This window comes from Oenanthe melanoleuca, chromosome 1 (genome assembly GCF_029582105.1).
Source record: "Oenanthe melanoleuca isolate GR-GAL-2019-014 chromosome 1, OMel1.0, whole genome shotgun sequence".
NCBI lineage: Eukaryota > Metazoa > Chordata > Aves > Passeriformes > Muscicapidae > Oenanthe > Oenanthe melanoleuca.
Window position 1 is genome coordinate 104,682,424 of NC_079333.1, and position 10,938 is coordinate 104,693,361.

The following is a 10,938-nucleotide window of genomic DNA, read 5'->3' on the forward strand; positions in this document are numbered from 1 at the left end:
TTCAAGAAGGTCCAAGGCTGTTTTCTCTGGTGGGGAAGTAGGCTTTCTGCAGTGTGTGGTTCCTCTCTTTTGTGTTTTTTGAGCAGGGTTTGAGCAAGGAGTGTCCATCTGGGGCATTCTCGCCTCCCCCTGGGCAGCTGCTGTCAGGGCTGGCAGCTCTTGCACAGCAGCTTCTCCATCTGGGAAAGCAGAGTCCCTACCCTTGGTGCCAAGCTGTCAGTCTGCTTGGAGTTTTGCAGTCTGGGCTCACACTCCTGGGTAGGGTCAATGACATAAAGAACTATATTAAAAAATAGACCCAGGCTCATCAATACACACCAATGTAAAAATGTTTCAGGACACATGACTGTTCACAATGTATCAGCTTCCAGTCTATGGAAGTGTCTTTGAAACACCACCAGTGTTACTTGTACAGCTCTCACCCTGCTGTGAATGAGGGGGGAGGAAAGGGAAAGCTCCTCCCTCAGCTCCTTGTGCAAAAAAGCAGTTGCAGCCCAGCCCCTGGACTGGGTCTGTGGATTTCCCCTGATGAGGCTCCTGTCCATTACGGTTTTGCAGCAGGAGACTTGCACTGATCCATCTCACTGCTTGGCAAGAAGTGAGAATGCCTTCATAAGAAAAGCTGCAGCTTTCTAAATAATGCTGCAGCTCCTGTTCTGGGCTGCATCCTAAACCTTGCTGGGAGGTGGGTCCAGGGCAGCTGCTGCCCCTGTACTAGGTCCTGGTGCCAGCTGGGTCCTTGGCACTGGAATCCCAAGGCACCTCCCTGGCCTTAGGACAGGCCATGCCAGGGGAGCAGGTGGCATCATTTTGGGAACCTCCCCCTCACCTCAACCCCACAGGCTATGGCAGGGAGTTTAACATTTGCCACTGTGGTTTGACCAACAAACCAAAGTGTTTCCAGTGGCCCCTCACCTTTAAGGAGGACTGGAAAAGTGATGCAGGGGGTTTGGTCTGCAGTCAGCCCCTTCTGTCCTTTCAAAAACGAGATTCTGGATTTGGATGGCAAATACTTGTCTTACAGTGGGGTTAACCACAATATCTTCCCAACTCTAATTCTTTGCTTCAGGCATCAGATATGTGACTTTTCTACTCTTTTCAGGCTCACCCTGTTTTGGTTATTTATTATTACCATGTATATTTCTGAGTAAATTGTTTCATATATATTTCTGAGAAGAAAATTTGTTTCTATAAATGCATAGATGCATATTAAACTGGTAAATTAAAAATAACATCATCTCATCCAAGTAAAGAGACTACCCTACAAGATAGCTGTATTGCAAAAGTGCCTTGTAATACCCATTCCATTCTTGTAAACAATGCATTTCTTTAAATGTGGACTGCAAAAATCACACACAATACTTGGTTTCAGGAATCCACTGGCTGATTTTCTGAATCACTGGTTTTAATATAGGGGATGTGGGCGTCTAAAAAGCCTTCTATATATAAATCTGAAAAGCCATCTCATTCTGTTTCTGCAACTTATTTTACCAGTTTCTCCTGATTCATTTTTTAGTGAATGCTGAGCATTTTAAGCATAGAGACTGAGCAAAAAAGCTCTACATAGACCATTACAGTTTGCAGCTCCGTGACTTCCCAAGAGATTATTATACCTCAAGGAGTGAGGAACAGCTCTCACTGAGTAAGAAATTATTCCATTGTGTAGCATTATTCAAACAATTAGAAATCATACTGTGTACAAAATACTGTATCTCTAGGTAGCAATTTTGGGTGTTGTACCATGCCTACTTAAGTGTGTAGGTACAGCAAAAGAAGCACTATGTTAACAATACAACCATTTCTAAATCAAAAGACTAACAAATTCATTAAAAAACCAGTATCCTGTAATTTAAATGCTCTTTTTCATTTGCTTTAGACATCAAAATTCCCAGTTCCAGAGTCTCCTGGATTTTTGATTTCTCTGCCATTATAAATTCCTTGTCTGACTAAGGAGAGTGAGCAATATCTTATAGTATGGAGAAGATGTTCACAGGAAACAATAGGTAACATACTCTTCCTTCCACAGCACTCCTGATTCTTAACTGCTCCAAAACACCCAAAACCTGGTCTTGCATTTTTCTTGGCTAGTACAACATAATGCCATAAGACTAAATAAAACATTTTTAAGAATTTCGGAAGACTTGTAGTCAGCCTTTTTCTTTAGAAAATTAGATTGTGTCAGCATATTAACTTGAAACATCATGTTAAACACAGCTTTGCAAATTATATAGATGTGAGCTAAGAGGGCCAGAGCCTACCAATTACCCAGCTCTTAGGGCAGATCTCTTTTATAGAAGCAGAAAAAGAGTCATTCATTTTTGAAGTCAGCTAGGGTAGTCTTATTGCTATTGGCTCAATTTGATAAACTCCCAGGTACATTACAGTGATATTGATGAATAAAAGTGGCACAACATGCCAGTGTGGTATGGAGGTGCAAAAGCATGATTAATACCTACCTAAAATTCACAGTCAGTGACAGATGTGACCACAGGAGGAAGAGCTCCCATCTTGAATGGTCTTTGCATGTGGCTGCTTTAAGAGGAAATGTTTTGTGTAAAAAATCAGGGGATTCATGGTGTGTGCTGGTCTAGGGCTTGGAAACCCCCCTCAGCTCCTGGCAGACAGCCCACCACCAAACTCTGAGCTCAGGACCTCCCACCCCATGGCTGTAACTCCCTGCATCCCTGGGGAGGCAGGAGGCACGCTGAGTTAAGTCTTGGTGATCCTTCTCCACAGCTGTGACCTTCAGATATTGCTGAAGGACTTCCCACCACTCCCTGAAGGGGCCAGGCACTCTGGAGGGGCTCAGGAGCACCTGTGACAGGTGGGTCACTGCAGGACTGGAGGATCCAGTGCTGAAGGCACACTCCAGGCACTGGGCCAGCCTGGCCAGGGATCCCACAGTGTTGGCTGACACTGGGCCTCCACACTATTAAACCATCCATAAAAGCCCCAGGGCTGGGGGGAAGGAAAGAGTGAGTGTGAGAGAGGCAGGAAAGCACAAACACCTCTGTACGTAATGTCTGCATTTCATAAGACTTTCTGTTACCATGGCAATGAGCGTGGTATAAATACCCAGACAGATCTCCCGTGTGGCAGTGCATTCTGCTGCTCCCATGCTGCAGGGCCAGTCTCTGTACAGACATTTTGATGGGCATCTGCAAATCCTGTCTGGTAAAACTGTCAATGATTTTGTTCAACCTCAAGCCTATAGTTCACTGAACAGAAGTGCTCTTTCCACTTCACTCACCTCAACTTACTTTCTCGCTCCTACAAACAAGCAAATAAATTCTTTCAAATCATAAAGATGGAGGATTGCATCCTTATTAATTTGTATTCAGGATAAATAATCTATAAGAAGAACTAACATTTTAGTTGTTTTAGTTATATTTGGAGTCAGACTCAGCACAAGCATTTCCAATAACAATTTAGTGTGATGAAAACTGCTAATGCTGTTGAATTTTGAGTTGTAATGGAGTTATAACAGATCCAGGTTAGCCAGTCACAGAGAAGCATAGCCTCAAGCTGAGTGCAATAATTAAAAAATAAGTGCCTATGTTTCATAACACAGAAACCCTTCAATTGATTTTTGCAGGGTGGGTTCAGCCTTGCATGAGATGCAGACAGAAATGGGTGGATTTTGTTAAAAAAAACAAGCATGATCCTATGCACAGAATCTAAACATCTTATTTTAAAAGATTCACTGCCCCCTAATTCATTTGACAATTATGGTAATGGCAGTGACCAGATTTACCAGGACATCTCCTTTCCATTCACCTCCTGATTTTTGAGTGTACAGTTGAAAAGAGGAAAATGAAACAGCAGAAGGATATATATGTTTCTTTATATCACATCTGTGCAGGAAGACAAACTACTTCAGAAGGGGAAAAAGCACATCTTCATTTAGAAATGAGGTTTGCTTTTTTGCTGAGAAAACTCTGTGAAACTCTTACCAAGCTAGGGCAAGAGAACTGGTATTTTCTACATAAATTAGCTGGGTAAATTACATATGGGAATCCCACATAGGTTAACCCAACCTGTTGTATGGAGAGCAAAATAAAAATGTCAAGCTGCCTGCTTTTATTTTATGACAGTTAACAGAAGATCAAGCCAAAATGGAAATGAGAGAAATGTGCCTTGAAAGAAACCCACACTAGGATTAATTTCTTCCTGTATTCTTCCTGGTAATAAGCATGTAATATGGAAACAAATGGGGCTGGGAGCAGGAGGAGAGTCATGGAAAAGCCAGGGGATGGGATGAGAGAACCCTTCCTGCTACCAACACTGCATCACTTCTGGCAAGTTGAAATTTTCCAGAGCAGCACTTATTCTTCCTTTAGGGTCTGAATAGTACAGGGAAGAGGCCAATAGAGTCCAAATGTGAGGGAGAAGCAAAAAAGAGTGAATGTCCCCCTTAGCCTAAGTGGGGTGGGTTTGTAGTTGAAACCATGAAGAGTAAATCTTTTTTAATCCCAATTCCTCACCCTCTTAAAATGAATCTATGCTTCTTCCTTCAGCAAAAGTGTAGTTTCCTCCATCTCCTCCCTTTTTATTTCTAAGCCAAACAATTGAAAATAACAAGGAAGAGCAAGAGAGAGCACCAAAGGAGTTTGGAAACGAAAATCTGCGTTGGCAGTGAGAGCTAGTCAAGATGTACATTAATCACATTGTGTATTTGAGACAGTTCTAATAGAATTGTACTGTAATCCCATGTTAAACTGAATCAGAGCTCATACAACTCTTCACACTAAATAATGTCATGATCCCGCAGTACTTTTAAATTGAAAACTCTTCCAAGAACCGAGAAATTGGTTTGACCTTTCCTTGGACACAGGTGAGGTGATTCATGTAACGACTGGAGGGGGAAGGGGACATTGCATGAGTCACTTCTGTTTGTTATATGACAAGCACCTTCTCCTAACTGTTTACTCCACCAACTTTAATTTCCGTCTGCTGCCCTTTGACCATGACAGAACATGTCACCCCCTAGATGTGGCTTACGCTTGCTTCTTAGTGCTGAAATAGATTACAGAGGCTATTCAGTAGACCCAACCAACTTGAACAGAGCAGAAAATTCTTGCTTGTAATAAAAAAATCTTCTCAGCCACTGGCATGATTCTGATCTAGGACCCATCATTGTGGCTGAAGCCTATGGAGGTGCAAAAAATGCATGAAAAAAGAAAAGCTGATCAGCTGGTTCCTTAATCACTTCTAATAAAAAATATCCCAAAATAACAAATATCACCACCATCCAATAAAAAATATCCCATTCGATTAGACCTCTAGTCTATCTAGCTCAACAACTCTTTACCCAATAATGGCCAAACCCAGATGCCTAGAAGAGTTTAGAAGTAGAGGGCAAGTATTTTCCCTCATTTCCCTGTTTCTAGAAGTCTATAGCTCAAGGACTTGCCTATTCTAAGATTCCTGGGACAGATTTCCTGTGCCATGAGGAGGTTGGGTTTTTTTATATCTGCCCACAAGGACTAGAATGCCCTGTATGCAGTTTCCCATTCTGTCCTGAAGATCAGAGACAAGGTGAATACTGCTCTGTAACTACAAATGTTCAACAAGTGCTCCCAAGTGACATGGGGACTTTCCCAAACCATTTGCCTAACAACAGAGAGAGGGCTAATGGAGGAAAAAAACCCCAAAACTCAACACTTTAGAAAAATCATAGGCGAGTATTACAATTTTAAACGTGTACATTTGGTGAATGATAAATAGAAAATACTAGGAATGAGCTGAAGGGTTATTTCTTAACATTTACCTTCCATGTGAGCAGAATGAAAATTGTGTCCTTGATGTGTCAGTATCAGCTACACGCTGAGAGAATTTTTTTAAGATGGGTTTTTATACTTTTAAATCAGAACACATGCACCAGGTGAACATGTTGTCGAGGCAGGAACACTGTCACTTCCCTAAGAGTGACAGCATCACCACTGTTTATCAGTGACACACTCCGTAAAAAGGTACAGTCTTCCTTAAAAGCCTTTCCAGTAATTTTGGGAAGCTGCAGGCAGGATATCCTCTGATGTCACATACTCTGATGTGCCAACACCAAGAGCACAACCCCCAGGATGTCCCAGATATGGCCCTGTGTTAGCCTGGGAGCTGGGCAAAGTTACTGTGTGCAGGTTTTGGCACACCTGTCAGAAATGGAACATGGAGCCCTGGAGTGTGTTACAGACAGGTTATAAACAAGGACAGAGAGATGCAAGTCTTCCCTTTCCTCCATTCGATTTCAGGACTGTGGGTGAGTTGGGCATGACTTGCCATGTTCTTTATGTGAATAAAGGCATTTTTGCTTCTGCTGTTATCACCAAGAGGTGATATCCGTGTGACTGCTCTGTGTTCAGCTGGCACCTCTGACAGTCTTGCCTGCACTCTGTCCACCAGCACTTGACTTGGCCTGTAACCTCAGATTAAAGGGATGACTCTGAGTGCCTGTGATGCTGCTGCCCACAGATAGCTGCTCCATGCCCACAGGAAGGTTGTGGTAGGTGAGGAGAGAATTCCTATAGGTAGATAAGCACATTCAGAATAAGAGGGCATGATGATTTAGGGGGAAAAGTCAGGACATCCAGCAGAGAATCTTCAGCAAAATAGGACTATGCCAATGGGGATTAATAAGAGAAACATTTTGCCTAATGCCAGAGGAGATTTTAAATTGCACAGAGAGGGAAAAAAATAAAGAAAAAAAAAAAAAAAAAAAAAAAAGAAAAAAAGAAAAAAAGAAATATTTTTGCAAAATACCAAACACCGCCCCTCACCCCAAAAAGGAAAAAAAAAAAAAGTGATCCTTTTGCAACTGGATCCATAAACATATACTCCATAATTCATGGAAATCTGGTACAGTTCTCTGCTTACTGTGGCATTACATCCCTTGATATTAACTAGAAAGGCAGCAGTGTATGTGTGCATATGAGTGAGTGTGACAGCACTCAGGAAGATGAGAATGGAGCTTTTTCTTTTTGACTGCCTTTTAATGAATGAAAAATGAAAAATTCAAAGCTTTGCTGTGTGATACTGATCTCCACATTTGGCATCTGGGATTAATTCTTCAGGCTTGCTGTGTGTGGATGCTCCTCCACATCTCCAACAGAGACACCAGGAGTGCAGCATCCAGCCCAAGGTGCTGCTGTGTCCCTGCTTCCTGGGGATATTGTCTCATTACAGCCAGGAAGAAAAACAAAACAAAAATCCAAGCAGGCATCTGCAGAATTGGATTATAGACTTAACATTCAGGATAGGTTACAGCAACACCTGACTACCAAACTATTGCATTTGCTAAATATTTAAGCAGACAATGCAAATAATTGCAGCTAAAATAATTTTTTTGTGAGAAAAGAATATAGAGCGACAGGCTAGGATCCTGTTTGGCTTATGTTGGGCATATTAAATGAATCTTAGCGGGTGTTGATAAATCTGTCAATCCACAAGAGGGGGAAAAATGCCTTGAAGGAAATAAGCAGAGCAGGAAGAAGGAAATCTGTATTCAGGACAGTGCTTTGGGTACTGGATTGCAGCAGTGATGGAGAGAGTGGAGGTGAAAGGGAGAAGCACATATTATTCCATATGCTGCCCTGATTATCAGGCAAGGTGGCTGAGGCACTGTGAGTTATTTGACTTGGAATAGGTGTGTAAATAGCAAGTAAATGTTATCTCTGATCCTTTTAAGATTTTTAATAGCTTTTTAATATTCAAATGCTGAGAAACATACACAGAAGCTGACAATGGTATACCTGGAAAAGAGTGGAGAGCAGCCACCTCTGTAGTTTCCACGGACGCTGTCTTCAACACAGAGACAATCCTTACCCAAAGGAGTAGAGGGCACTGACAGAGTGGTGTGCTAACACCACCTCTTTTGCTCTAGCTGAATAAGGGAGCATTTTAAAAAGCACTCAGGTGCAGTTCTGGTTGAGAAGCCAAATGATTGAGTTAAAACCATTTAGTGCCAGACTTAATATGCCCTGCTGTACAGGCTTCTGCACTGGAGCTGGACAGGAAAACTTATTTCAGAGTCACTGTGTGCTAAAGTAAATATTTAGACATCTATGCAAACAAATGCACACTTGATAGGTCTATTATAGGTGCTTATGTAGTTAGGCACCTGCCCTTAAATCAGTGTGAACCTTAAGTAACTAAATCCTCCTGGATGTCCCACCAAACCATGGTGTTTTATCTTCCACTTTCCATTGGATCCAGCCCACTGACTGTCACTGAGGCCTTATGTACTTGTATGACTCAGTTCCCTCTGAAGAAAGAATGGAGGTCACTGCATCATGTAAATACCTTTTAATTTCTATTTTCAGCCACCTGAAAAAGAGATCAAATAGAAGATAAGGTGCAGAATCTCTGACAGGACAGCACTTGTCTGGCTGCCCACATCAGCCTATGGCCAGAACTCCCTTCCTCATCCATTGCTTCAAGATTTTACACTGTGAGGATGGACAGATGTCCAAGGCAAGGAAGGATCCAGAAAGGTAGTGGCATTTCCAGGGTGACAAGGAGTACAGCTGGCCATGTCTCACTGTCACAGGCTCTAAACCACTTGGAAGGGCTGGACATGTCCTGCACAGCCCTGGCACAAAGAAAGCTCATGCAGTTTGCCAGTGATGTTGACCCATCAGGTCCTATAGAGAGCAGTATTATCTAGAGGAATGGGGGGCAATAATGTTTGACCTGACAGGGATGTTCACACGTCATCCTGGAGGCTCCCAGATTCACAATAATGAGGTTTCTGGTGCAACTGGTGCCCAAATTTTCCATTTAATTTTCTCCTCCTTCTTGGGTTAACTTAGTAACCTTGGACTTACACATATGCAATAAGCTCTAGACTCAGTCAGTGGACTGGCTGTCAGCCACAGTGAGGTGACATCCTGGCCTACTTTATATGTGAACAGCATCTCACAGCTGAATAAATGGTTGATTATGAGCAATCTCTGTAGAGCAATCTACCTGTGACTGATAGGCACACTGTTCCCCTTCCTCACCACCTAAGGGATTTGCACTTGACCAGAGTTACAAATGCATTTATGAATTCCAAACTTTGTTATTGTAATTCCCTATTCCTGCATATACAATTGCCAAGTTTAAAGAGAAAATCGATTTAGGACATCACATCTTCTCAAAAGCACAGCCTGCAACCAGCAATGCCTCATCCTCTATATCCCATTCTTAACTCTGCTGCTATCCTGAATACTGAAAAAGAAATTGAAAAATCCTATTTTCCTTTCCAGTGTTCTTCAGGGGAGTGCATAATGTCCTGTAAGGGCTGGCTGCACTGTGTGTCATTTGGATCTCCTGCAACAACTCCAATGGTCAACTATAAAGTTTGAGCCAGAGGAAACTTTTAGAAGAGAACAGGAACAAGCCACACTTTGAAGAGAAATTCGAGACAATATCTTTAGTTCTAATCCAGCTACTTATCATTTGTATGAGGGATACCTAGACTCCTGGGATGAGTGCTAAAGAACCACGTATTTTAAAAAGGGGAGAGGAAACTGTACATATACAAAACTCACAAGTATGGACACACATTTCCAAGCATTCTTTAAGAAGCTGCTCTATCTACCTCATACCATAACACAACCTTATCTTCTGGACATATCACACAAAGGTTTGAACTATGTCCAAAAGCAAAAGGGAGGACTGCTGCAAGGTCAGGAGCACTGAGTACTTACTGCAAACACCACTGATAATTAAACCACCTTTTTTTTTAGTTTGTCAGAATTTGTCCATTTAATAATACAAATGCCTTTCTGCAATCCAGCTGCATATGCCTCATTTTGAAGAGCAAAGCTGTCAGCATAATGGGGACATTTCATCACTGGGGTGAGATGAGGCAAATCTCAAAGGAGCATCAAAAACTTCCTGAACTGCAGAGTTCACCTCATGCTCCCATACAGAAATGCCCCAGGGTTCAGTGGTGTGGCAAGAGGCCAGTGGCTCATCAAGTGTCTTCTATGAAGAAAAAGTCATAGCTGAGAGGATACAACCAATATAAACTTTGAAATTGCACTTCCAGGCTTGCTCCTGCAAAAGGGAAGTTTCTCCTGCCTTGCATTATCTGAAGGCCAGAAACTCAGTTTCTTAGGCCCTTGAGGGTCAATTGATTGTTTCAAAAGGCTCCATGAAAGGCAATTATCAAAAGAGTCATTATGGGGAAAAAATCCTTAGGGATCTGAAAACTGAAAAAACAAGGAATAAAAGCCACAGGTTTAGTCTTCCTCAGCCTTCCTTGAAGCCTCTACTGGCAAGGTCTGGAAATGCTCTTGATTATCTCCAAAAATGACAGAAGATGAAGGCACTCAGCACCTTGCACAATCAGGTACTTAATGTCCTTACCCTCCCTGGGGCTCTGCTGCTGACAGCAAATGAACTGATAGCTCCTGCTGCTCCCACCAGCCTGATTCTCTGTGTCATCCACCTACACACTCACACATTCATTCTCTCCCTCATGATTTATTCATTCAATTTATTTATTTATGTAGGTCATTTTCAGTAGTAGTTTTACAAATAATGGCAGAAGTAAAAAAAGAGCAGAAACAGAAACAAAGTTAAGGAGAGAGCTGGTGGCATGCAGGGAATGGCAGGGGGGAACTCTGCTGAAAACAAGATGTATGCTAGAGGACTGTTCCTGATTTTCTCCTCAGGCAGAGCCTGAGCAAATTTAGCTTCACCAGCTTTTGCTCAACTCTGACTTCACACAGCCAATCCACCTGGTGGTCATGCCCTGTTCCCTGCTCTTGCATGGTCTTTCTGATTGCACTTGAGGCCTTTTGGAGCTCCCTGAAGGTCACTTCTGCATTTAGAGACAACTGTTTTGGTTTTCCAGGCATTTAGACACTCTGTTTTAAAGCTTTGGTCACAGGGGTCTTTGCAGTAAAGAACAGGCTTATTTATATTGCTTAACCTATATGTCTAAATTAGATT